This window comes from Eptesicus fuscus, chromosome 19 (genome assembly GCF_027574615.1).
Source record: "Eptesicus fuscus isolate TK198812 chromosome 19, DD_ASM_mEF_20220401, whole genome shotgun sequence".
Lineage (NCBI taxonomy): Eukaryota > Metazoa > Chordata > Mammalia > Chiroptera > Vespertilionidae > Eptesicus > Eptesicus fuscus.
Genome location: NC_072491.1, coordinates 51,503,206 through 51,531,147, shown reverse-complemented (window position 1 = coordinate 51,531,147; position 27,942 = coordinate 51,503,206). Strand labels below are relative to the sequence as shown.

Here is a 27,942-nt window from a genome sequence, read left to right as displayed (position 1 = left end):
TCACAGGTGCTCCCCGTCACAGTTACCCCATGTCACAGTTACCCCCCTGTCACAGTTACCCCCATGTCACAGTTACCCCCCTGTCACAGTTACCCCCCATGTCACAGTTACCCCCCTCTCACAGTTACCCCCCTGTCACAGTTACCCCCCTGTCACAGTTACCCCCATGTCACAGTTACCCCCATGTCACAGTTACCCCCATGTCAGTTACCCCCCTGTCAGTTACCCCCCATGTCACAGTTACCCCCCTGTCACAGTTACCCCCATGTCACAGTTACCCCCCCTGTCACAGTGCCCCCATGTCACAGTTACCCCCATGTCACAGGTTCCCCCCTGTCACAGTTACCCCATGTCACAGGTGCCCCCATGTCACAGTTACCCCCCATGTCACAGTTACCCCCCCTGTCACAGTTACCCCCATGTCACAGGTGCCCCCATGTCACAGTTACCCCCCATGTCACAGTTACCCCCCCTGTCACAGTTACCCCATGTCACAGTTACCCCCATGTCACAGGTTCCCCCCTGTCACAGTTACCCCATGTCACAGGTGCCCCCATGTCACAGTTACCCCCATGTCACAGGTGCCCCCCTGTCACAGTTACCCCCTGTCACAGTTACCCCCATGTCACAGTTACCCCCATGTCACAGTTACCCCCCATGTCACAGTTACCCCATGTCACAGGTGCCCCCTGTCACAGTTACCCCCATGTCACAGTTATCCCCCATGTCACAGTTACCCCCCATGTCACAGGTGCTCCCCTGTCAGTTACCCCCATGTCACAGTTACCCCCCCTGTCACAGTTACCCCCCTGTCACAGTTACCCCCATGTCACAGTTACCCCCCTGTCACAATTACCCCATGTCACAGTTACCCCCCATGTCACAGTTAACCCAATGTCACAGTTACCCCCCATGTCACAGGTGCCCCCCTGTCACCGTTACCCCCCTGTCACAGTTCCCCCCATGTCACAGGTGCCTCCACGTCACAGGTGCGTGTGTTCAGTCTCCCACGGCAGCAGGTGCTTTTACGGGGGACCACTGAGCATCCCAGACACCATGGCTGTTCCCCACCCGCCTCACATCATCCCTGGAAATGCCAGCTCAGCCACGGCAGCATGTGGCACCGCCCAGAGCAGGGGGCCCGCAGCCGATGACAGACTAGCCGCCAGGTGGACAGGAAGAAGGAAGAACACCGCACCGTTCAACAGGCGCGAGCGAGCAGCCAGGCCACGAGGAGGGGCGAGTCAATGACACACAAGCGTGTACATCCGGTAAGGTACAAGGACACCTGCCACCCAGCCTATTGTATGTTACCTGCACAATGGTAGCTATCATTATAACGACATCCATCACTAGCAGAACAACATCGAAACGGTGCCTACGGAGAGGTGTTCACAGCCATGCACATGAACCCACTGAAGCCACAGACTGGGGGGGCCGGCAGACCGGGGCCTCTCCTGCAGCACCACCAGGGCGGGGGGGGGGGCAGTCGGGTGGCGAGGCTCGAAGAATAACTGCTCCCACAGGTTCCCCTAAGCAGCTGTGAACGGGTGCCTGGGTGCTGTTTCTAGGACAGAAATGTGATCCTGTCCCTCCCCGGGTTAAAATCCTTCAGTCGTCCCCTATGGTTTCAGGACAAATTCCCCCTGCAGTTCCGCACCCAGGCCTCACTGGGCCTGCCCCTGCTTTTCGGCAGTGACACGGCGCGGACTCCAACTGCGGGCGATTCAAACTGCGGGCAAGGCGCTGTGAGAATCCATCCCGGGTCCACGTGTGCTTGCAAATGCATCCCGACACAGGTTACCTTACAAAGGCGTGTGAGGCTGAAAATGGAAGACAGGCATCCAGGCAGCAATCATACAGCCACCACAGAAGGAACCAGACGAGAGTTCCTTATAAATGTGATTTAAAGATTTTTTTTAATTGGTTTTTAGAGAGAGGAAGAGGGGGAAAAGAAAACATTGATGTGAGAGCAGAACATTGATTGGCTGCCTCCTGCACGCCCCTACCGGGGATCAAGCCCCAAACCAGGGTATATTCCCTGACCAGGAATCCAACCAGCAACCTTTTGGCCCAGGGGATGACACCCAACCAACTGAGCCACACCAGCCAGGGCAACATTATTTACTTTTAATGTTTCCCTCAGACCTTTCTACTTCTCCAACTAGAACAAGACACCCCCCCACACACACCAAGACCCCAAAACTCAGATGCTAAACCGTGGCTTAAATAACAAAGACTCATACTTTTTCATCAACAGCCTTTTGCAAATCTACTTAAGCAGGAAACTTCAGGATCTGGTTACTAAGAGTGCTTTATGCATAGCTGCCCAATTCCAGAAAGAATCTAAAGGGATTCGAGTATCATTCCTGTATTTAGTTAGAGTACCAGGGGAAAAGAATATCTCAGAAAATGGGGTCATGGGGTTGCCCCCCGTTGGCCTTGGGGCCTCCAAGATGACCTTGAGATTTTATATTCAGAATCGAAGTTAGCACATTACGTGCCCTGCTCTCCCCATATTAGCCTGCAGGTGGCAGCAAATTATCAGCATTATTCTTTAAAGGCGAGGTTTCCACGGGAGGGAAATCAAAGGAAGCAGAGGACAGAAGGAGAACGGCGGGGGGCGGGGGGGGGGGGGGGGGGCGGGGTGTTGAGATCACCAGCACCGCAGACAGGCGTGACCCGGGAACACTATCCACCGCCACAGCCACCACGGAGCGCAGGCTGCCCTCTCCGAGCGGAGCGGTCCGGGGGTCCACCGTTCACAGGCAGCGTGTCTGCGAGGCGGGGTCACCAGCCACGTGCAGGAGAGGCACCTGAAGCTCAGGGAAGTTAACCTGCCCGTGGTCACATCGGAAAACACGGGGCAGTTAGGGTGTGGGCCCTCGATGGTTTGATTCGAAAGCACACGCTTCAAATCACTGATTTCCAAAATACAAATAAAGAGTCGAACTAAGAGGTCAGACTTGGGAAGCTTCTAGAAGCAACAATAAATAAGAACCTGCACAGAGTACAGGAACCTGGCACATGAGATCAAAAGCAACTGCTCCATCAGGTCCAAACAGGCCGTTCCCACACCTGCGGGTCCCAACGGGGCCTTAGAGCAGCAGACCGCGGGCGGTCCGCGAGGCCCGGGAGGTTGCTGACGGCTGCCTTAGGGGATTTCCTAGCTAATATTGCCCCGTTTCCCCTATGCCCAGTGGGAGAGCAGTATTTACTGTAGAGATGAAATCTGGCTTTGGAGAGAAAAGATACCAATTTCTCACTCGCAACATGAAAGTTGGGAAATGGAAACGTTTTACTGTATATACCCATTACTCAAAACTATAAGTAATCGAAAAAATTCTTACTTGGATATTAACTTTAATGTTCCCCCTCAAAATATGATGGAAAACTGCTTTTAAAACTCAGCGGAAGCCGAAACCGGTTTGGCTCAGTGGATAGAGCGTTGGCCTGCGGACCAAGGGTCCCAGGTTCGATTCCGGCAAGGGCATGTACCTTGGTTGCGGGCACATCCCCAGTAGGGGTTGTGCAAGAGGCAGCTGATCAATGTTTCTCTCTCATCGATGTTTCTAACTCTCTATCCCTCTCTCTTCCTCTCTGTAAAAAATCAATAAAATATAAAATAAAAAAAAGATATATAAAACTCGGCGGAGGATGAAATATGACGGATATTTATTGAGGTCTAACACGCCACCAGGGAGATTTCCATGTTATCTCATAAAAAATCAATAAAAACAGAAGACTTACCCACCGGCACCGGGATGGGTATTTATTTCCGTCAGGAAGTTGAGGCCCTCCGAGGTCAGCAAATTGCGCACAGAGGTGACGTTCAAACGCAGGTCTCTCTGACTAACCTCTTCCTCTTATTCTTAGAGAGAGTCCAATGAGCAGGGGGGTCACAGGCCAAGTCCAGAGGGAGGGTGGACGCAGAGGGCCAGGCTTTCCCCACAGGGTGTGGGGACGCACGGGGATCCCTGGAGTCACAGGTACCACGATCGAGCCCAAGTGACTGAATATTGGCAATAATTTGTCCCCCAGGTTATTAACATTTTAGCCACTTCCTCAATTCTTCTTCTAGCTGTGCAGACAGACGGTCTGCCAGTCTTCAATTTCACCCATGAGGTCCCCTTGGAGAGTTTGGGGCGGGGGAGCCTGGAGCCCACAGACAGGCCGCTGGGGCCAGGGGGCGATGGAGAAGGTGGACAGAGACCAGAGTTTCGTCCCCATCAAACCTAAGGCACAGTTCTGCCTTTCGCAGCTGTGACCTTGAGTGCACTGTGCAGCCTGCCAGGTAAGCAGTCCGAGGGGCAGAGTTGCTTTATCACCTGCAACCCGGCCTCAACATTTCCAGAGCAGGTGGGAGTGGCTCAGACCATGGAGACTGCTCTCTTAAGAGAGGGTACATCTCGGGCGTTTTCCCATTCATTCAATAAGCAAAGCAAACACGGATTACTCCTAGTTGACAAGCAATTCCGGTAAGTTAGGGCACGTGGATGTGTTTCTGGAAAACTTACACTTATTTTTCTCTATAAAGGGTGCACAGGAGGGTTATGACCAATGTATGTGTCTGAACAAATCTGAAAGGATGTTCATGAGCATAAAATTAAAATCTTAAGTAAAAATAAACTTTTTTCCCCAGTTTAACTTAAAGCAATTTTCCCCCTTAATGGAACATAAAACAATGGTTCCTCTTGAAATCTGTGGGGTCTTCCAACTACCCACTCATGGGAACTGTAAGACAGTAAACTCTTTAAGATTTAAAAAGAAGGGCAAAAAGTTCCTGCGGTGCCTTAGCTGTGCTGAAATACGATGCTTCCCACTTCGAGGAACTCGCTAGTCTGAGGAGAAGGAAGTTCGTCAGGCTTCAGCGAGAACGTGAGTGATGCGCGAGGAAAGCGGGGAGAACGAGGAAGGGGAAGATTCCCGTCTGAACGCCTCTTCCTCCTCAGTCAGGGCTGGGTCAGAGCCGATGCTAAGATGTTCTATGGGACCCGGCTGATGGGGAAGGGTTTATTCCAATGAGGTTTCTCTGCACGTTCCCACGGACAGCCACGTGCTCCCCCATACTCCCCAAAACGTCAGCCCGGGAAGGAAGCGAAGCCTTTTCATTCGAATTTCGAACCTACAATTACCATGAAGCCATGATGGGGAGTCCAGTGAGCACCTCCTGCAGCCCAGGCCCCCATGTGGGAGCAGCCACCCCAACAGTCCTTGACTTTTCACCCAATTAAGACCAAGTGCTTCCTTCACGACTTTCTGTGCCCATCAATGAAAACCGTGCCAGCTGTGCCCGGCCGGCATGGCTCAGTGGTTGACCAGGTCATGGTTCGATTCCCAGTGAGGGCACATGCTGGGTTGCCGGCTCAATCCCCAGTGTGGGGTGTGTAGGAGGCAGCCGGTCGATGATTCTCTCTCATCACTGACGTTTGTATATCTCTCCCTCTCCCTCCTCTCTCTGAAGTCAGTACAAAAACATTTTAGAAAAAACCTTTTCAGCCATTGTCAGACAATTTTAGATCTGAACAGAATCTTGCATCATTGAGTTCAAACTATACAGAGAAGAAGAAACTGGGGACAGATTTTTTTAAAGAACAGAAAGAGACAAGCATGAACTTTGAAATCAGATGGTGCTGGGTTGCGTTGTGTCCTCCAAAAAGGGTACAGTGGACTGCCTGAGCCCCAGTACTGCAAACAGGGTCTTTGCAGATGGAACCCAGGGAACATGACATCATATTAGATGGGGTGGGCCCTCATCCGAGACCGGTGTCCTTATGTGAAGAAGGACATTTGGACTCAGAGATCCAGAAGGAGAACATCATGTAAAGATACAGAGACACGGAGAACACTGCGTGGTGATGGAGCAGGAATGGGGAGCACTGCGTGGTGATGGAGCGGAGACTGGGGGACACTGTGTGGTGATGGAGCGGAGACTGGGGGACACTGAAGGTGATGGAGCGGAGACTGGGGGACACTGAAGGTGAGGGAGCGGAGACTGGGGGGCACTGAAGGTGATGGAGCGGAGACTGGGGGACACTGAAGGTGATGGAGCGGAGACTGGGGGACACTGAAGGTGATGGAGCGGAGACTGGGGGACACTGAAGGTGATGGAGCGGAGACTGGGGGAACTGAAGGTGATGGAGCGGAGACTGGGGGACACTGAAGGTGATGGAGCGGAGACTGGGGGACACTGAAGGTGATGGAGCGGAGACTGGGGGAACTGAAGGTGATGGAGCGGAGACCGGGGGGCACTGAAGGTGATGGAGCGGAGACTGGGGGACACTGAAGGTGATGGAGCGGAGACTGGGGGCACTGAAGGTGATGGAGCGGAGACCGGGGGGAACTGAAGGTGAGGGAGCGGAGACTGGGGGACACTGAAGGTGATGGAGCGGAGACTGGGGGACACTGAAGGTGAGGGAGCGGAGACTGGGGGACACTGAAGGTGATGGAGCGGAGACTGGGGGACACTGAAGGTGAGGGAGCGGAGACTGGGGGACACTGAAGGTGATGGAGCGGAGACTGGGGGACACTGAAGGTGATGGAGCGGAGACTGGGGGGCACTGAAGGTGAGGGAGCGGAGACTGGGGGACACTGAAGGTGAGGGAGCGGAGACTGGGGGACACTGAGGTGATGGAGCGGAGACTGGGGGACACTGAAGGTGATGGAGCGGAGACTGGGGGTCACTGAAGGTGATGGAGCAGGAATGGGGAGCACTGCGTGGTGATGGAGCGGAGACTGGGGGACACTGTGTGGTGAGGGAGCGGAGACTGGGGGACACTGAAGGTGATGGAGCGGAGACTGGGGGGCACTGAAGGTGATGGAGCGGAGACTGGGGGACACTGAAGGTGATGGAGCGGAGACTGGGGGACACTGAAGGTGATGGAGCGGAGACTGGGGGAACTGAAGGTGATGGAGCGGAGACCGGGGGGCACTGAAGGTGATGGAGCGGAGACTGGGGGACACTGAAGGTGAGGGAGCGGAGACTGGGGGGCACTGAAGGTGATGGAGCGGAGACTGGGGGACACTGAAGGTGAGGGAGCGGAGACTGGGGGACACTGAAGGTGAGGGAGCGGAGACTGGGGGACACTGAAGGTGAGGGAGCGGAGACAGGGGGACACTGAAGGTGAGGGAGCGGAGACTGGGGGACACTGAGGTGATGGAGCGGAGACTGGGGGACACTGAAGGTGATGGAGCGGAGACTGGGGGACACTGAAGGTGATGGAGCAGGAATGGGGAGCACTGTGTGGTGATGGAGCGGAGACTGGGGGGCACTGTGTGGTGATGGAGCGGAGACTGGGGGACACTGAAGGTGATGGAGCGGAGACTGGGGGACACTGAAGGTGATGGAGCGGAGACTGGGGGACACTGAAGGTGATGGAGCGGAGACTGGGGGACACTGAAGGTGATGGAGCGGAGACTGGGGGAACTGAAGGTGATGGAGCGGAGACCGGGGGGCACTGAAGGTGATGGAGCGGAGACTGGGGGACACTGAAGGTGAGGGAGCGGAGACTGGGGGGCACTGAAGGTGATGGAGCGGAGACTGGGGGACACTGAAGGTGAGGGAGCGGAGACTGGGGGACACTGAAGGTGAGGGAGCGGAGACTGGGGGACACTGAAGGTGAGGGAGCGGAGACTGGGGGACACTGAAGGTGAGGGAGCGGAGACTGGGGGACACTGAGGTGATGGAGCGGAGACTGGGGGACACTGAAGGTGATGGAGCGGAGACTGGGGGACACTGAAGGTGATGGAGCAGGAATGGGGAGCACTGTGTGGTGATGGAGCGGAGACTGGGGGACACTGTGTGGTGATGGAGCGGAGACTGGGGGACACTGAAGGTGATGGAGCGGAGACTGGGGGACACTGAAGGTGATGGAGCGGAGACTGGGGGACACTGAAGGTGATGGAGCGGAGACTGGGGGACACTGAAGGTGATGGAGCGGAGACTGGGGGACACTGAAGGTGATGGAGCGGAGACCGGGGGGCACTGAAGGTGATGGAGCGGAGACTGGGGGACACTGAAGGTGATGGAGCGGAGACTGGGGGACACTGAAGGTGATGGAGCACAGACTGGGGGACACTGAAGGTGATGGAGCGGAGACTGGGGGGCACTGAAGGTGAGGGAGCGGAGACTGGGGGACACTGAAGGTGATGGAGCGGAGACTGGGGGACACTGAAGGTGATGGAGCGGAGACTGGGGGACACTGAAGGTGAGGGAGCGGAGACTGGGGGGCACTGAAGGTGAGGGAGCGGAGACTGGGGGGCACTGAAGGTGATGGAGCGGAGACTGGGGGACACTGAAGGTGAGGGAGCGGAGACTGGGGGGCACTGAGGGTGAGGGAGCGGAGACTGGGGGACACTGAAGGTGATGGAGCGGAGACTGGGGGAACTGAAGGTGATGGAGCGGAGACCGGGGGTCACTGAAGGTGATGGAGCGGAGACTGGGGGGAACTGAGGTGAGGGAGCGGAGACTGGGGGGCACTGAAGGTGAGGGAGCGGAGACTGGGGGGCACTGAAGGTGAGGGAGCGGAGACTGGGGGGCACTGAAGGTGATGGAGCGGAGACTGGGGGGCACTGAAGGTGAGGGAGCGGAGACTGGGGGGCACTGAGGTGAGGGAGCGGACTGCAGTGATGCAGCCACAGCCAGGAGGGCCAGCACTGCGGCGACCACCAGGATCTGGAATGAGCCCTGGAGGCTTCAGGTGCCGTGGAGTGTGGCCCGCCGACACCTTGATTTTTGATTTCCAGCCTCCAGACCTGAGATACGAGAAATTTCTTGTTTTATGCTCAACTGAAAGGACCAATGCACCCACATGTTCACGGCAGCATTATTTACAGTAGCCACGATATGGAAGCAACCCAGTGCCCTCACTGGATCAATGGCTGGAGTGGGGCCGATACAGCGGGCTGTGGCTCAGCCATAAAGAACGACGAAACCTGCATCTGCAAGAACAGGGAGACCTGGAGGACGAATGCAGAGTGAGATGTCAGAGGAAGACAAACACCATGTGATTTCACTTACGTGTGGAATCTAAAATAACAACTAAATGAACAAGCAGAACAGAAACAGCCTGAGGTACAGAGCAGACTGCCGGCTGCCGGTGTGGGAGATGCGTGAGAGAGGCGAGGGATGCAGTACAAACTGGTAATTACGAAGCGGTCCGGGGACGTAAAGCACAGCACAGGGACGACAGTCAGTAACATGGCAATAATTACACTTGGTGTCAGATGGGAACCAGACTTACCGGGTGATTATTTCGTAAGTTATATAAATGTCTAATCACTGGGTTGTATACTTGAAACTAATATAATATCCATAAACTATAATTGAAAAATTATTTTTAAAAATATAAAATAACAAGAAATTTCTGTTATTTTAAGCCACTCAGTATGTTGCAACCGCCCTAAGACATTGAGCCCTAACCCCATTACCTGCTGAAGAAAAACAAAAGGGCAATGCCACCCCCTCTCTGGGTCTGCATAAGAATATCCTAAAGGGCGATGAACATGAGGAGTAGGCACGTGCTAATGCTGCCCAAGGATTTGTCGTCCCCACCTCTCCACGTCCACGAGTCATCCCAGACTTCCTCTCTCCTTCCTCCGCTCTGCCACGAAGCTGGGCTTACAGCTCACTCCCTCGCTTCCATCTCTTCCCCTCCCCCTGCAACCTGGCATGTGGCCTTCCGCTGCCCCTTCAACCAGGAACGGTTCCCGGGCAGGGTCACCTGGGACGTCTCCGAGGCATCCAGTTCTGAGCCTCGGTCTGCCTGTCCGCTCCTCCGGTTCCCACCGCCTCCCTGGGCCTCCGGCCCTCCCCGGAAACGGTTCATCTCCAGCCCCGCCGTCGGCCTCAGCCCAGGCTCACTGCTTCTTGCTCAGACTCTGGCCCCCAAAGCTCCCTGATGCTCTCTGTCCCCTCCAGCCCACTGACCACTGCCCCAGTGAGTCTGACTCTGACCTGGCACCCCCTCCCCTTAACTCCTGCCATGGCCCACCTGCTCGTGGAGCCCACCCACACCCACTCCATCTCGTGCCACTCCCCGCAGCCATGCTTTGGTTTTGTAAGGAATGTATTAACTCAAAAGGTAAAATAACATCAACTACCTCACATACTTTCTGCCCATTTAATGTTTTTAAATTGGCCATTTTCACCATTTTTAAGCGTACAATTCGGGGGGAAGGGGGGGGGGGCATCAGTTACATTCAGAGTGTTGTACAACCAGCTCCACCCTCTCTTTCCAAAGCAAGCTCCCTTTTTTACGTCTTTGCACGTGTTTTCCATTCCTGACACCCCTCCTCGTCCCATTTACTGAGGCCGTGTGAGGTGTCCCCTGCCCTTACAGGGTTTCCCGGCCCTGTGACCAGGCCCTGCTCTGGGTGTAAGGCCCCGGGAGTACCAGCTACTGCTCTTAGGACCCGCCCGCGAGGCTGGACCCGGGCCCAGCACCGAGTCCCCACCCGCCTCCTCGGCCAGCGTGTGGCACCGCCTGCCGGGGCCTGGCCCCCCGCCAGCGACACTCCCTGAACGTGAACTGCAGGGAGGACCACGCTGGGTGAGGGCCGCGGTAAGAACTCAGTCCTCCTCCTCCTCTACCGTACATCTCGAGCTTTTTATTTTACACATTTCCTTCTCAGTGGTGAAAACTACCAACGTTTTTCTATTTAAAATATTAAAATGTCACTTTTCTAAGAAAAAAATACAACTTCTGCCTCATAACCTATCGAAGGAGTTACATTTGGAGCAGGCCCTGCCTCACGTCACAGAGCCACGCGTGCCGTGGCAGTCTGGGCGGGGTACCCGTGACGTTACAGGAACAACATGAATCCAGCCGCCCCCACGGGGAAATCTCTAACTGGTTAGAGTTATAATCAAGCCCCAGAAATTTGTCAACAAAACCGTATCCACCTCTTAGTCTTAAAGAGGCAACAACGTTTTAAGACCAGAGTAGGAATAAGAAACTCCAGTGTCTAAAGACTGTTTTGTTTAAGCACAAACAAGAGGAAAATATGCACCCCCTTTTTTAAACCAAGAGACACAAAGAGAGGTAAGCTTGTGTCCAAACACCTCCGGTGGTAACATCCAAAGCTCACAGGTCTTTCCCCTCCGAGGTCTGTGCTTGGCGTCCCATTCTCGGCCTTGGCCTTTGTTTCCGGATGTAACAGAACCCCGGAGGCGCAGGGGGTGTTCACAGGGCCCCCCACAGCGGTCCTCTCCAGGGGCCCCACATACCAGGGCCCCACTTAAGACAGGGCTTTAGCCACAGCCTGATGGACATCCTGAGCCAGGTGAGCCCGGGTGGTGGGGCTCTCCGTGCCTCACCGCGTGGCGGCTGCTTTCTGGATGCCAGCAGCAGTCGCTCCCCACGCCCAGCTATGCCAACCAAAGGCATCTCAGCATCAGCTGCTTAAGTGGCCAAACGCCCGAAGGGGGTGGCGACCCGCCTGCCCGGGTGAAACCCAGGGACTTAAGGCGAAGGGGCATCTGATGCCTCCTGCTCGACACCGATTCTCTGCCGTGGAAACTTTCAGCTCCTGAGGCCGTCACTGCCCACGTGTGCCCGTGGCGAGGTCAGTAAGCCGCAGAGGGGGAAACGCCACCACAGAGCAGGCAGCGGGAACAGGGAGCCAGGAAGCCTGTGCCACCCCATCTGAGAAAGACCCAAGAACCCAGGAGATGCCCTGGGCGGGGTCAGGGCTGAGGAGGGCACACGGCACTAAAGCACAGAGGGAGAGGGAGCTCCCAAGACCAGCTCCCCCCGAAAAGGTCACCCTCCAAATCCTCACCTCACAAAACCTCCCACAGAGTCAGTGGGGGGGGGGGGGGTGGAGGAAGGAGACATGGCAAAGGCAGAGCACGTATTTCCAAATGCCTGACTTGCCTCCTCCAGGTGTTCTTTTTAATTCCCTCCTTAAACAATTGTTGTTGTCCTTATCCGATGATATCTTTTCCACTGATTTTCAGAGTGAAAGGGAGGGAGGGAGAAGCGAAGCGAGGCAATCAGCGATGTGAGACACATGGATTGGTTCCCTCTGGCAGGTACCCTGACGGGGCAGGGGATTGAACCTGCAACCCAGGGACATGCCTTCACCAAGAATCGAACCCTCCCCTTGGGTGCTCAGGCCGACTCTCTAATCACTGAGCTCACCAGCCAGGGCTCCTCCAGGTATTCTTAAACGGACCCTTAAATCTCCTTCATCTTAAAAAAATAAATAAGTCTTCAGGCAACGCCTTCGGAGCCATCATCCCCCACAACCCTAACCAAATGCAAGACTCACAATGGGGCACCCCACAAAAGAGAGGAGGAAGGTCAGTGACGGAGAGATTGGGGGGTTCCCAGACAGGAAGTCGCTTACACCCTTAAATTTCCTCTCTAGGAAAAAGGAGGGTCTACGTTTCTCCAAATCTGCACTGATTTTCACTCAGTGTGCCACCGACAAGTTTGCTAACCAAGACCTCTGCCATCATGAAAAACCTCCAGATGTGATCGCCGCTTCCTAAAAGGAAGTGCATGACCCCGAGCAGAAATCACAAGGGAAGTAGGACAGCAACCAGGAGGCCTCCGAGCTGAGGCATTTCCGTGCCGTGTGTTTGTTCCAGTGCTTTTAGGTTTAATATGACCGCATTAAGTATGTCAGGTTTTTTAATGACTCCTATTTCCTGAAATCACGAGAAACAACCCAAGTTTGCTTTTTAATAAACCGGGACTGCAACCTCCTGACACTGGAAAATCCTTAAGAGGCAGAGATCTGGTGTGAATACCCTTTGGGAAATTATCCTTGTAGGTGGTCACAGAAGGAAAGAGAAAACGGCCCAGCCACCGCCCGAGGCCATGCCCGTGATCGGCCACTGCAGATGACACAGTGTCCAGGTCCACACGGCACAAGCATCAACTAGTCCAGTAACCCTCATCAAAGGACAGGTTACCCTCGAGTGAGCAGCCTGTTCCATAATATCCTCACCACGGAGGCCAAACTAGTGGGAACTAAAGAAAAAAACAACAAATCAAACACTGGCTTAAGAACTGAGCTCTGTGATGTGGCGAGTTCACAACACCTCTCCTGGCCTCAATGTTCACATCTGTAAAATGGACCAGAGTGTGAACTAGTCCTTGCCAGTTCCATCCATTCATTCATGCATTCATCCATCCATTCATCCATCCAGTCATTCATTCACTCAGCAAATATGTGTTGAGCCACAGATGTCAAGCACTATTCCAGGTGCTGGGGAAGACTGGCATCTAATGGAGCTTATATTCCAGATTTTGAAACTTACTAGAAATTAATGTTTTTCAGACTATGGGTTGTGAAACCCATTTTCAAAAGAATCGATGGGACAGTTTAAAATCTCAGAGTCCATCACACATGGGAAGAGTAAGTTCTGCTCCAGCCGCTGGCATGTGCATTGCTGAGGACTGGGAGTCCAGAAGCCTGAGGCACTTCTGAACAGGGGCCAGCGGCCGGCCGATAAAGACCTCTTCGGCTCCAGCCGCCGGCCCTCATCCTGCCCTGAACGCAGACTGCTTCTCAGGAACACTCTGCCCACAGATTAAATCTCGTCATTTCCTCATTGGCCCCGGGATGGCATTTTGGATAAATATCAAAGAATATGTGTTTCAGATCCATGTTCCCAACCTTTCCGAGTAGGACTCCTTTGAACGTCAGTCCTTTTTTGAGCACTTCTCGTCGGCTGATTAAGAAAATGCATTGCGGCCAAAGCCACAGGAGCTTGTAAATGGCTGGGTGGTCCATCGGCCTAGAGCTCCTACACAGGAGCCATCCACCCAGGCCCCTGCATCACCGATGTTCAAACACCGCGGCCGCCCGTGCCCTGGGGGCCGGGACTGGCGGGGAGGACCAAGCCAGGCCCCTCCGTGGGCGCATTTGAGAACCAAGCTGTTCTTACTAGAGGGTGGCTACGGTGACTGCTGTTTGTTTTAATGCTCTCTCCCCTCCTTTATTCCAACTGAAGCAAAACTCTAAATCTGAGCCCTAGAGGGCGCCTGCGTTTGGTCTCTGTTGGTCACTCTGCTGTGAGCCCACACCCCTACAGGCTGCTCCTGGGAACTGAAATCCTAATTGTTGGCAAGGTGCCCAACCCTACCGACTGCTTTTGTTCTAGCAGAAAACATCCAAAGACAGCAACTGCGTCCACGGGGAGGGAAAGGAGCTGAGACAGACCCCGAGGACTAAGACCAGCACCACGAATCCTCCTGGGGCCACGTGGGCCCCAAGCTCAACCTGAAGTCAGGCACTGCGCCCGTCTCACTCTGTCCCCGACCGCGAACTCCCCCTCCCTCCGCGTGCTGCTCTGGGACAGCCCCCCACACAGGGCTAGAGGTCGGCACGGACGGCCCATCCTCAGGCGCCGGGCACAGGGAAGGCACCCCTTTGCGACAGGCCCGAGGTGGCCCGGCGGCACCAGGCTGCTGCAGCAGCTCCCAACTCCAGAGACCAGCTCTAGCGCCCCCTCCACACTTCCCTTCCTGCACCCCAGACCGCACCCCACGGGCTACAGGCTGCCACCACCCCTCAGAGAAGGCTGCAAACCGCAGCCCGAACACGGACAACGAGGTTTCACACTGCACACGTGTCTGTTTTTCCTAGATCACTCCCTTTTCAGCTTACGAAGAGCAAATGAAGGAGAAAATGAACTTCTAGGAAAATCAGCTTGCTTCTCTGGTAAGTTACAGATGCGGTCATTTCCCCGTGGCCAACCGTCAGCTGTGACAGAGCGAACTGCCCTGTGGTGCTCAGGCTGTCCCCGCTCTGTGCAGCCCAGCGCTCCTGGGCCCGGAGCCCCGAGGGCAGCCCGGCCCTCAGGACCCTCGAACCCTGACCCCGACGGCAGCCCGGCCCTCAGGACCCTCGAACCCTGACCCCGACGGCAGCCCGGCCCTCAGGACCCTCGAACCCTGACCCCAACGGCAGCCCGGCCCTCAGGACCCTCAAACCCTGACCCCGACGGCAGCCCGGCCCTCAGGACCCTCAAACCCTGACCCCGACGGCAGCCCGGCCCTCAGGACCCTCAAACCCTGACCCAACGGCAGCCCTGGCCTCAGAACACTCTGGCGCAAGCAGATGCAGGAATGGCCAAAGAACAGCCGCTTTGAGTTTTCCTGTCTAAAAGACCTCTTGCCGGGGTGTTTCCGAATGTTGCTCTTCGTGTTTTGTTCCAGGACAAAATCCAGGACCACCTCCGGCATAAGTAGGACCTGAAATGCTAAGGTGACCAGATCGTCCCGCTTTTGGCGGGACAGTCCCGATTTTTAACAATTTGTCCCGCATCCCACGGCGTTTTTAAAAAGTCCCTCTTTTACGGAATGCTGTCATCTTGGGGGAGGCGAAACCGGGGGTAGATGTCTTCAGAAACCGTACAGGCGACTGGGAACAGAGGCCTGATCCCCCCATTTAGATTACTTAACAGCTCATGAGTTCCGAGTGATCAGAAGAGCTCTCACACTCATATAAGCAGCGAAATCGAAAGCCCACGCACAATTCTGCACTTACATACACACACTACGCATGCAACAGCCCTGTCTCTGCCTGGATCTGCAACAGCCCTGTCCACTGGCTCCTACACAGCAACACCCAGCCCCTCCTTACACAGATCATTTCAAAGCCAGGCCAGCCCCACGTGGGCCGAGGTCTCAGGACAGCCGAGTGAACTCGGGACACTCGTGGTTACCGAGTCTCTGCGGCACAGGCGACCCGGGCGGCGACAGGTGGCCCCTGGGAGACAGGTACAGGTACTCTTTGTTCACTCCGGCAGCGAAATCAAAGGGGGACTGGTAGTCCTCGTCGGGCTCCATCGCCCCCAGGTCCATTCCAGAAAGCGGGGAGCATGGCTTGGCCACCACCGTGTCCTTCAGCTGCGGGCCACACCCCCGCCTGCCGAGGAGTCCAGGGTTTAGAGGGGCCTCCTCCCGGAGCCTCACGGCCGCAGTCGCACAGGCGTTCGTCCGATAAACGGCTTCACCCAGCAGCCCAGGAGGCGCTGCCCCGCCCTGCTCCCCAGCTGCTGCTCCCCAGCTGCTGCTGGGGGTGGGGTGGGGGGGCAACGGAACCAGGAACCAGCGGGGGAGCGGCTCTCCTGGGTCAACAAAGGAGGGCCAGCCTGTGACGCGCCCACAGGTGCCAAACAGTTCCAGCAGCGCCACACGGGCACGGGCTCAAGAACCACCAGGTCTGCTGTGTGTTTAACCAGTCAGCTGACCAACATGGCCCCGCAGACTTAATCCCCCAGGACAAGGGAGGATTACCGGGCAGTAACCCGCCACTCCATCTGGGCCGGCACCTCTCCACGGATCAGAGCGCACTTCCAGGCCACGCTTCCTGCGTTCGCGATCAGCTTTCTAAGTACAACCTGGTACAGAATTAAAGCTGTATTTCCACCATCATTTTATCTAAGTCTGAGCTGGTACACCAAAACCTCAGTCTGACCTGCCTGCCCTCCCCGCCCTCCCCCGCCCCCTCCTCTTCTTGAAAGACCCGGTTTTGGTCACATGTCCTGCAGAGAAGAATCAACTCCCAAGGCCGAGCGCCCCGTGTGCCTGCACCCGCTTTGTTGAACTCAGGCCCCGCTCTGCAGGCGCAACACGCCTGTGGGCAAAGGTGCAGGAAAAGTGCACCCGGCCCGCCCCTCAGGCTGAATGTCCACGTCACCAGATTCCTTCCTTTACACCAGTTTCTTTTCTTTACACCCGGGGGACCGGGCTTCCGCCCGCACGGCTCACCTGCTATTGAGGAGTAAAGAGAAGGGCCACCCCTTAGGTGGGCGTGGTCTGTCACTGCAGAACGACAAGAAAGCCACCCTGCCTTTTCAAACCTACCAGACAAAAAGGGAACCAATATATTCTCCCTCGACTGGAAGCAAACAGAAAACCTAAAATATCTGAAGCCCTAAAAAAAGACTGTGTCTAGTGTATACACTGTATATGCACCAACACAGTCTATATTTGTCCCAATTCGTGACTCATATTCTATTTTTTTAATGTTTTTATTGATTTTTTAGAGAGAAAGGGAGAGGGATGGAGAGATAGAAACATCAATGAGACATAAATTGGCTGCCTCCTGCACGCCCCCTACTGGGGGTCAAGCACACAACTGGGGCATGTGCCCTGACTGGGAATTTAATCCGTGACCTCTTGGTTCATGGATAAATGCTCAACCACTGAGCCACACTGGCTGGGCCATATTCTATTTTTTTTTTTTTTAATTCTCATGTTGTACTCTATTTTGGGCAAGTCTTTATCTTACTTAAGTTTTTAAAAAATTGAATTTTAGCAACAAGCAATCTATATTTTTCTCCTAAAAGACACCCAAATGTGGACAACTGTAGAGGCTGTTCATTCCATATTTAGACATAGAATAATTTTTATTACTGTTTGAAAGAATGAATTGTCTGGTTTCTTGAGATCCACAGGACCTCCTATGCGATAGGACAGGCACCACAGGACTGCCCCTGGACCAGAGTGTGGTTAATGGGGTCCCCATCCTCTGAGCACCCCATGCACTGGTCTCTCACTGGCAGAAAAAGTGTTTCTCCACACCCGCTCTCCCTCCTAGAGCCACAGTGTTGCAAGTCTCTCTGACCATGGAGGACACAATAGACAACAGCCATCTGCCAACCAGGAATCAGATCCACCCTGACCTTGGACTTGCCACCTCCAGAACTGGGAGAAATGAGTGTCACTGTCATCAGCCATCCAGTCCATGGTCACTTATTAGAGCAGCCTGAGCCAAGACAGAGTCAGCAATGCTGACAGACAGCATAAGCACAGCCACCTCCACACTTGTCACCGTCCCTCCAAACCCCTAGCCCTTAATCTGCAGTCGTGAAGGCCACGCGACACCCTCTGTCTGAAGTGCCACCTTTTTTTCTCCTTCTAAAGTCATTCATCTTTCAGGACCCAGGCAGAAACGCCACCTCTTCCTGGAAGCCCTCTCCCCTCCCAGCTCCCTCGTCCACAGCAGCAACACACAGAGCTGGGCGTGCTCCTGCCCCGAGCCCTCGTCCTCGTTGGCAGGGGCACTGATTCTCCATTGTGGTGCCTGCCCTGAAGGTCTGGCTGATCAAAGTGGAATGAAGAAGGTCTTGTGTATTGTGCCCCGCTTAGCATGGCCAGGGGTGAACCTGAGGGGGGTGCGGTGAAGGATTAAAGAAGACAGACAAGAGAATAAAGCTGGGGCTAGGTGGGACGCTGCTCTCAGATGGGGAGACAGTGCCACAGGCTGCAAGCCGAGTCTTTATTTTACAGCCAGATTTCATGAGGCAAAGTAAGGGCGTGGTCAAGATGTTTACAATGTTCTTGCGGGTTTCGAATCTACTCAATTACATGCACCTGCTTTCTTTTGGCAGCACTTGCTGCACCTCCTGCAGCCTATATCACTTAGCCCAGTGGTCGGCAAACTCATTAGCCAACAGAGCCAAATATCAACAGTACAACGATTGAAATTTCTTTTGAGAGCCAAATTTTTTAAACTTAAACTTCTTCTAACTCCACTTCTTCAAAATAGACTCACCCAGGCCGTGGTATTTTGTGGAAGAGCCACACTCAAGGGGCCAAAGAGCCGCATGTGGCTCTCGAGCTGCAGTTTACCAACCATGGACTTAGCCACCTGGGACCACAGGTTCGGACCATAAGGTCAAGCTTACAACTATAGCCTTTGGCTATAATTGTGCTGGGAGGGCTTTGCCCTCCAAGCTGGGACCTGCATGTGACTTTGCCACAAGAGGATTGTGCCCTCTATTAGTCCGAGGCTTGAATCTGTCCAAACGCTGTAGCCACTCTCCACAGTATATAAATGTGAGGATTTAGCATTTAAGAGATATCTGAAATTACTATTCCACCTGCTTAGGTACAATCTCAGGACGGATACATCACACCCTGCCTCTTGGCCATCAGTCTCCAGTCAGGTCCCACCCAGTCATTCCAGCAGGTGAGGTGAGTGGACAGAGGCCGGAGGCGGGACAGCATGGGGCATGTCAATGGACTGGCAGAAACCCAGCTGACTCAAGGTCCCACACCAAGGAGAAGAGAGTTGTAAGATACAGAAAATGGGAACGTAGCTTGGGGACAGACCACTGAAGACCTTGCGTGACAAACTTTTACACTTCACACAATGTGCCAAAAAGCCACTGGAGGGTCTGAGCCAGGCAGAGACGGGTGAGAGTTTTATAAAGGTCAGCCTGGAGAGGGTGCGGAGGACGCACCACTGGAGGGTCTGAGCCAGGCAGAGACGGGTGAGAGTTTTATAAAGGTCCGTCTGGAGAGGGTGCGGAGGATGCACCACTGGAGGGTCTGAGCCAGGCAGAGACGGGTGAGAGTTTTATAAAGGTCCGTCTGGAGAGGGTGCGGAGGGTGCACCACTGGAGGGTGTGAGCCAGGCAGAGACGGGGTGAGAGTTTTATAAAGGTCTGTCTGGAGAGGGTGCGGAGGGTGCACCAGAGGCAGAAACAGGCTCAGGGGGACTCGGGGACGCCTACCGCTGCAGTCGGGCTCCAGGGAGAAGCGTCTGGTCTGGTGCAGCTCTTTCCCTGTCTGCCGTGGGCCCGAAGGAGGAACACCAGGAAAGATTTAGTCCTCTGCTGCCGGACTTCGCCGTGTGGGCGTTCCAAAGGTACTTCAGTATCAACAGGGACCAGGCTGAGTTTACCGGGTTCCCTCGCAATGTTCCTACGACCAGGTCCCGAAGTCTTCCCCCACTCTATGGGGCGCCCCCAGACCTGCTACCCAACCTGCACTCCATGTCCTTCGCGCCCTTCCGCTCTGGGTCACTGGCCACGTTCAGCTGACCTGGAGTGTTTAGGTAGAGACCCGCCCACATCTGTGACGGGACAGAAGCCTGCTGTGTGTCCACCCAGCACCCTCCTTTCCTCGAGGAATTCCACCTCACCTGCTCCGCGCGGGAGAGCACCCCACAGACCCCACCTGTGCCCTGGTTCCAGGCGTGGACTGTGCTTCAGATCCGGCCCCTGCAGGCTCCCCATCCCCTGCTCACAGGGACTGCCCTAAGGGCAGACATCTGACCCAAACAGCACCACCTCCAGGCCTCCCCTGATGTTCCCGGGAGGAGTCATGAGAGAGAGGGACTCCGTTTGGAGAGGTCAGGAGGCGCTTGCTCTGCCAGGTGAACAGGCAGCAGACAAACCCATGCGGAGACTGGGAAGGGGCAGAGGAAGACACAGAGACAGGTCAGGGATGGCGCAGCCGCATCTGGGCCACTCCAGCCAGCTGTCCTGGCTTCCCAGTTATAAACAAACGAGAGACCCGGTGCACAAAATTCATGCACAGGTGGGGTCCCTAGGCCTGGCCGGCTATTGTGGCTGATCAGGGCCTTCCGGCTGCCAGCTGGGGCCTCCCTCCCCCGGCTGCCGGCTGCCGGCTGCTGGCTGGGGCCTTCCTTTGTTCCACGCCGCCCCCTGGTGGTCAGCACATGTCATAACGAGCGATAGAACTCCTGGTCTCCAGGTCAAACACCCACGGGGACACTTTGCATATTAGCCTTTTATATATATAGATACATTTCTATGCGACTCCACTTATGGTTCAGGTTGGATTCTATCATTTCAGTAGAAAAAGTCCTACCTTCCAACCACTTCCCATTATTACCTCAATCACGTTTCAGCCAAACTTGATATTCCTGTTTCTCAGACACATTTTGAACTCGACAAGACAATTTTCTTAAACTGGGGCCTCTTTTCCCTGTATTTCTACCTGTCAAATTCCTACCCACTCATCCAGCTCAACTTAACAAGTCATCTATGAATGGTATGCGCACAAGGGATGGTCATTCTAGTGCTACCTGAAGTGGAGGAAAAACAGCACATGTGCCTGCTAAAGGTGATGGTTTAAATGCTAAATAGAACAACCACATAATAGAAAATGACACCAACATTAACATGATGGTGAGGACATGTGTATGTTTTACAGGGAAAGATATTCTTGAGACAGTCCATAAACAAAGAAGGTTCCAAAACTCTTTGTTCTGTATGATCTATAAATGTGTAATAATTGGAGAGAGAGACCAACTAGCCGAGAGAAAGAAACTGTCGGGAGAAATCCATGTCACACAACCCCAGGAAAGTACCTATGCTCGGCCGTGTCAGCAGAGGGCGCCCCTGAGCAGCTCAGCCTTCAGTCTGGCCAGCAAAGTGCACTACAGAGCAACAGCCCATTAGATGACTCATGCTGTTGCAGATGGAAATGTAGGAAGAACAAACAACTATAAAGAATATTAAGTTTCCACCTGCCCATTAACACATCACTCAAATAGGTCTGGATAGGTTCTCCCTGATTTTGAAAGATACTTAAGGGATGGTCTGATGTAAAAGCTATGACAGGTACAAAAATTCTCTTGGGGGGCCTCAGAGTGCACACAGACGGACAATGCCATTACCCAACTGGAGAGGCAGGCACTGACATCAGACACAGGAACGAGTTACCACGGCAGCCAGCGGGAAGGGGTTACAGCTGGACAAATACGGGACAATTTAACCACAACCTAATTAAGGACAGCAAAGTTATACATCATTGAAAATAGGAACCCAAGGGCCCATATGGAATGGTTAATTTTTGTGTCCACTTGACTGCCCAATCACAAGGTTAAACATTGCTTGACCGATGGACTTGCAAGGAAATTCTCACCTGGCAGGCGCTCCAACCTCCCAGCGGGATGCTTTTCTGTCCTCCCAAAATAACTGAAATCGATTCTGTGTCCCACAGACAGGCCAGGGGCCTTTCTTCCCTTTAAAATGGTTTTTGAAATAGTGAAGAGCAGGAGTTATAATGAGAACAAGACTTTATTCCCCCTCAACCTATTTTCAAACATATTTTCCAGCTGAGCCTTTAACGGGGAAAACCAGGACCTGCTGATAAATGTCAAAAAATGCCCGAATTCTCCATCACGAGGGAGTGGGAGGCTGGATCCCAAAAGTACAGAGGCCTCACTATGCCAGGAGGTCGCCCTCCTGCACAGGCGGCGTTCCTGCTCTGACCGGAGAGTTTCGTTAGCACAACAGGAAACCATAGCAAGAGCTCGCTATTCCGTAGGTACCAGGTCACTAACTGCAACATCCACAGTTTTCATTTTTAAACAGAGCTGTTTCAGTTTTCGGGTCCCTCCTCACCCAGGTGGTTTCCATGACGACAGGCTCAGAGCCAAGTTCTCCCACTTTCACGTGTTCACAGACCACCCGGGGACCGCGCTGAAGGAGGGGTCCCTCCCCACTGTACAGGTGGGGGGGGAGGGGTGCGAGACTGCTGAGGCCTGTTTAGACAGCGGCGGCGGCGTCTGCCTTAGGATAAAGCCTGAGCAAGCTCTCAAGACCCGTCACTCCACGTGGTCTTAGCACTTCCCAAATAGGTATCTCTTTAAAAAGAAGACACAGATTTTGTGGCCAAAGAGTTTTTGCTTCTTTTTTCCTGCCATCCTAACGGGCCACAAAGCGGGCAAGTGTAGACCAGGAGACAGAACTGGCTATGGCACGACAGGGCACACGGCTGCCTGGCCTTTTCAGCAGGGATTACTTAGTCTGGACGGACAGCCATACACCCCGTCTGGAGGATGGCCCAGGAGGAAGCGGTGAGAGCAGGCTACTCCGTCTACGAGAGGTAATCTATTTAAGACAGAGCACAGGGGCTCTGCGGTGAGCTGACGGGGAGGTCAAGGCGTTGCTTCCAAGCCAAATGTTTCCACTTTGCTGACTGGCTGTGAGGAGGGGGCATAAACACACCCAATGTCAGAGCCGAAGGGAATAAACAAACTGGGGAGCAGATTTTAATTAGGAAAAGCTCCCACGCGCACACAGCTATTCCCAGCAGCTAGAGGGTCGGGGAGTGCGCGAGCTGCTCCGACCAGCAGGCTCTTAGTTAACACCCGGCCATGAGCTTCCATCGTCAGCAAGCTGAGGCATAACCAACACACTCCACTCCACCAGCAAGTTAGACATGGAGGCCGCTGGGCTTGCTCTAAACCCTAATAACTTAATTAGGCCTCTCCCATGGGCAGCCATTAAAAAAAATACACAGCACAAATATTGCCCATTTTGTCCTAAATTTTATTAAGAAATAGTGTCATAATAAAATGTAGAGCATTTCTATCTGAACCTGTGACTTTGGTTAAGAAATGCCATTTCTAATGACACATTTCCCATCCTTTCCCTTTTTAACACAATTTTTCCCGTATTTCCTTTTAAAGGTCAAATGCCATGCCACACGTCACCTCGAAACCGAATCCATGGCTGGGAGGCTGCAGGCAGCCTGGCTCCTGGCCTGCGGCTGAGAACCCGACACTGCACACCTGACTAATGACACCTGGGTTTGTGGCTGTGAGCGCTCCTTACCGCCTCTTCTCCGTTTTATCAAACATCACTGCAAACAGGTATTTATCAAAAGAGCACATAATGGTGTTTATTCCAGGAAGCTCTCTCCGCGGGGAAGGACAGGATAACGGAAGATGCAGCGTGCGAGGGGCAGGGAGGGGAGAAATGCATTCCTGGAAAGTACCCAGAACCCTGAAATCACGCAATTCTGGTCATGCCGTCCAGGACAGATGAAAGGAAAGAACTAGGTATGCTGTTTCATCATTTTACATCAGATGGCTAAGAATACTAGCCAACCACCAAACTGATTTATTACTCTTCCTACATTTTTCCAGTTACAGTTAACATTTAATATTATATTAGTTTTACGTGTACAGCATGGTGGTTAGACATTTATATGTAAACTAGAGGCCCGGTGCACAAAATTCATGCACTCTGGGAGGGGGGCCTGTGCCCTCTTGCAGTCTGGGAGCCCTCAGGGGATGTCTGACTGATGGCTTAGGCCTGCTTGAGCGGGAGAGGAGAGAGAGGCGGGAGAGGCTCCCACCACCACCACTGCGCTCACCAGCCGTGAGCCCGGCTCTGGCTGAGCGGTGCTCCCCTGTGGGAGCGCACTAACCACCAGGGGGCAGCTCCTGTGTTGAGTGTCTGCCCCATGGTGGTCAGTGCAAGTCATAGCGACAGGTCATTCTGCTGTTTGGTCAATTTGCATATTAGCCTTTTATTATATAGGATTATGCACTTTAGTTAATAATAATGTATCAATATTGGTTAATCAGTTATAACTTATGTACTACACTAATAGGGCAAACTGGGTGGAGGGGTGGATATGGGAATTCTCAATACTATCTATTCAATTTCTGTAAACCTACAACTGCTCTAAAAAATTAATTTTTAAAAAAAATGTCACCCAGTCCAGACCCTACCTGGGGAAATCCCCAGGGCGCTGAGACTCACCTGCTGGGCTATTACCAGCCATGAGTACCTGAGCGGTCACCAAGAGCATCGTCATGTGCAGCTTCCAGGGCAGGTCTGAGTGCACGTTGAAGAAAGAATGACTGAATTATCAAACTCCATTGTTAATGCCACGGAGACACCCACCCGGGCAGATCTGGTTAAATTCCTCCAGTGCATTTTAAAAAACAGTGTAGCGGTTCAAATGTCTGCTTCTGCCTTAGCCAGTTTGGCTCAGTGGATAGAGCATCAGCCTGTGGACCGAAGGGTCCTGGGTTTGATTCTGGTCAAGGGCATGTACCTTGGTTGCAGGCTCCTCCCCAGCCAAGACTCTGGTTGGGGTGCATGCAAGAGGCAACCAATCTATGTGTTTCTCTCACATCAATGTTTCTCTCTGTCTTTCCCTCTCTCTTCCACTCTCTAAAAAAATTTTTTTTAAAAAATCAATCGAATGTCTGCTTCCTGGCTAAATAAAGAGTATCATTAAATTTATGGAGGAGTATTATCATCTTCAAAGAATGTTGCCCCGCAGGCGAGGGGTCTAACATCTTTCTAAAACAGAAACAGACATCTACTCAATACAGAAGTAGGACACCATGTTCAAGGCCTACACTTGATCCTTCAAGTCTTTTTTTTCTCCTCGGAAAAATACAGTGAAAACAGCCAAGCAAGATGGCAAACCCATCGCTGTCTGATACAACCACCACGTGGCCCTCGTTCTTCCCACGGGTTTCTAAGAAGGCAAACGTGGCCCCAGCATTGCCATGAAGCAGCCTTCTCAACGTTTAACCAGCATGATGATCAAAACAGAGAAATTCCAAATTCCGTCTCCATCAGAGAATTTGATTTAGAAAGATAATCCCCTGGGCCAGTGGTCAGCAAACTCATTAGTCCACAGAGCCAAATACCAACAGTACAACGATTGAAATTTCTTCTGAGAGCCACATTTTTTAAACTTAAACTTCTTCTAATGCCACTTCTTCAAAATAGACTCGCCCAGGCCGTGGTATCTTGTGGAAGAGCCACACTCAAGGGGCCAAAGAGCTGCATGTGGCTCGCAAGCCGCAGTTTGCCGACCATGGCCCTGGGCAAAGCTGGCCTCCAAATTTTGAGATGTGAAAATCAGAGGACAAGAACTGTAGAGGGCGGATGACAGGGACACCAGCTCCGAAGGTGCCAGAGACCCTGGTGATCATGACAAGCTGAATAGGAAGACAAATGCTTTAAACTGGTCCCTTTTAACTTTTAAACAAAAACAGAAACTGCCTTCTTATAGCATTTGCTCTGTAAATGAAGATTAAACAGAGGAAGAGAAGCAGGAAGATGGTGGATGCCTTCAACACTTCCATTTAAAATCAATAGTTTGGTGTGCTTTGTGTTTTATTAAATTTTACCGGAGTGACATTGGTCAACATGACACATAGGTTTCAGGTGTGGGTTTCTATGTTACAAGATCTGGGTATGCACTGTGTGCCCATCACCCAAAGTTAAACCTTCTCCTGTCACCATGTATTAGGACCCTCTTGTCCCCCACCCCTTCCCTCTGTAGCAACCACCACACTGCTGTTTGTGTTCATGAGTTTCAGTTCTATATCCCACCTGTGTGTGCAATCATATGGTTGTTAGCTTTTCCTGACTTATTTCAGTTAGCACAATGTCCTCAGGGTCCACCCACGTTGTTGCCAATGGCGCTGCTTCATCCTTTCTTACGGCTGATGGTATTCCACTGTGTGTATGGGCCACGTCTTCTTTATCCAGCCCTTATCGTGGGACACTGGCTGTTTCCATGTCTTGTCACTGTGAGTAATGCTGCAGTGAACATAGGGGTGGGTGCATGTATCTTTGCAAATACGTGATTTTGAGGTTTTCAGGTATACACCCAGGAGAGGAGTGGCTGGGTCGTACGGTAGCTCCCTTCTCAATTCTCTGAGGAATCGCTAGACTGCTTTCCACAGTGGTTGTACTAAGTCTACATTCCCACCAGCAGTGGATGAGGGTTCCCTTTCTCCCACAATCTCTTCAACATCTGTCGCTGCTTGTCTTGTGAATAACAGTCACTGTAACAGTTGTGAGGTGGTATCTCATTGTAGTTGGGTGAGTTGAATGGTATGAGAATTTTACCTCAATAAAACTGTTTTTTAAAGCAAGGTAAAGGATAATACTGTATATAGTATATAGATCATGGTCCCATTTTAATACACTTTTGCCCATGGGTAAGTGTGTGTGCTGGAACACAGATAAAAATTTTCTGGGGAAAAAAAATCAAGAAACTTAACAGTAACTAAAACTGGGAAAGGAGAGACTATGCACAATGGATTAAAGAAAGAGGAATTTCAGCCCTAGCCATTTTGGCTCAGTGGATAGAGTGTCTGCCTGTAGACTGAAAGGTCCCAAGCTTGATTCTGGTCAAGGATACATGCCCAGGTTGGGGACTCGATCCCCGGTGGGGGCATGCAGGAGGCAGCCAATCAATGATTCTCTCATCATTGATATTTTCTCTCTCTCTCTCTCTCTCTCTCTCTCTCTCTCTCTGCATGCAGGAGGCAGCCAATCAATGATTCTCTCATCATTGATCTCTCTCTCTCTCTCTCTCTCTCTCTCTCTCTCTCTCTCTCTCCCCTTCCTCTCTGAAATCAATAAAAATATATTTTAAAAAAGAAAGAGAAATTTCAATTTTTATTTTATTCCTTGATGTTCACTTAAAATTTGTTTCACACCATGTAAAATAAAATAAACTTTTTAAAAATAATTAAAAGAATAAGAGCTCTGTGTGGTCATTTAAACTACACAGTACGGGCATAAGAAGAGATACACAGATCTGGCCATGTGGCTCAGCTGGTTGGAGCATCATCCTGTGCACTGAAAGGCCACAGGTGTGGGCTCGATTCCTGGTCAGGACATATATCCAGGTTGTGGGTTTGATCCCTGGTCGGGGTGCCTATGAGAGGCAACAGATTTCTTTCTCTTTCTCTCTCTCGCTCGCTCTCTCTCTCTCTCTCTCTCTTCCTCTCTTTAAAATCAATTTAAGAAAATTTTTAAACATATCCTCTGGTGAGGATAAAAGAAAGTTTTAAAAAAAGAAGAGATATGCAGATCAATAAAATGTACTGAAGTCCAGAAACAGATCCCTGTACACAAAGAAATTTATATATGACAAGTGTTAATATCAGCCAAGATAACCCTGTCCTTAACTCAGGACAGAAATTCCAGATGGAATAAAAAGCTATAGGTAAACATTAGTAAATATACCCAATAAAAATGTCAGAAAACCTACAGGAGATTATTTTCATAATTTAACTGATGACTGCTCTAAGATACAAAACCCAAAAGTTGCCCGGCCACTGTGGCTCAGTGGCTGAGTGTTGACCCATGAACCAAGAGGTCACCGGTTCGATTTCTGGTCAGGGCACATGCCTGGGTTGTGGGCTTAACCCCCAGTGTGGAGTGTGCAGGAGGCAGCTGATCAATGATGTTTCTCTCTCATTGATGTTTCTATTTCTCTCTCCCTCTCCCTTCCTCTCTGAAATCAAAAATATTTTTAAAAATAAAAAAAGTTATAATTCTTATAATTATTTCAGCCAAAAAAACCCACACACAACAAAGACAAATATTTCTCAGCAAGCAGGGTTTATTTAATGACCATATGTCTTATGTTCTAGAGACAGTAC

General features: G+C 52.4%; 1 protein-coding gene and 1 long non-coding RNA gene across 2 annotated transcripts in view; one reads left to right on the top strand and one right to left on the bottom strand.

The window, feature by feature from the left end:
- The window catches only part of TPD52 (tumor protein D52), a 194,015-nt gene that overhangs the window by 136,132 nt on the left and 29,941 nt on the right, over positions 1 to 27,942 (bottom strand). The window lies entirely within an intron of this gene.
- Positions 1,015 to 1,915, top strand: LOC129147194 (uncharacterized). The gene is made up of 2 exons (XR_008554526.1): positions 1,015 to 1,271; positions 1,635 to 1,915. It is a non-coding gene; the product is annotated as an uncharacterized LOC129147194 (long non-coding RNA).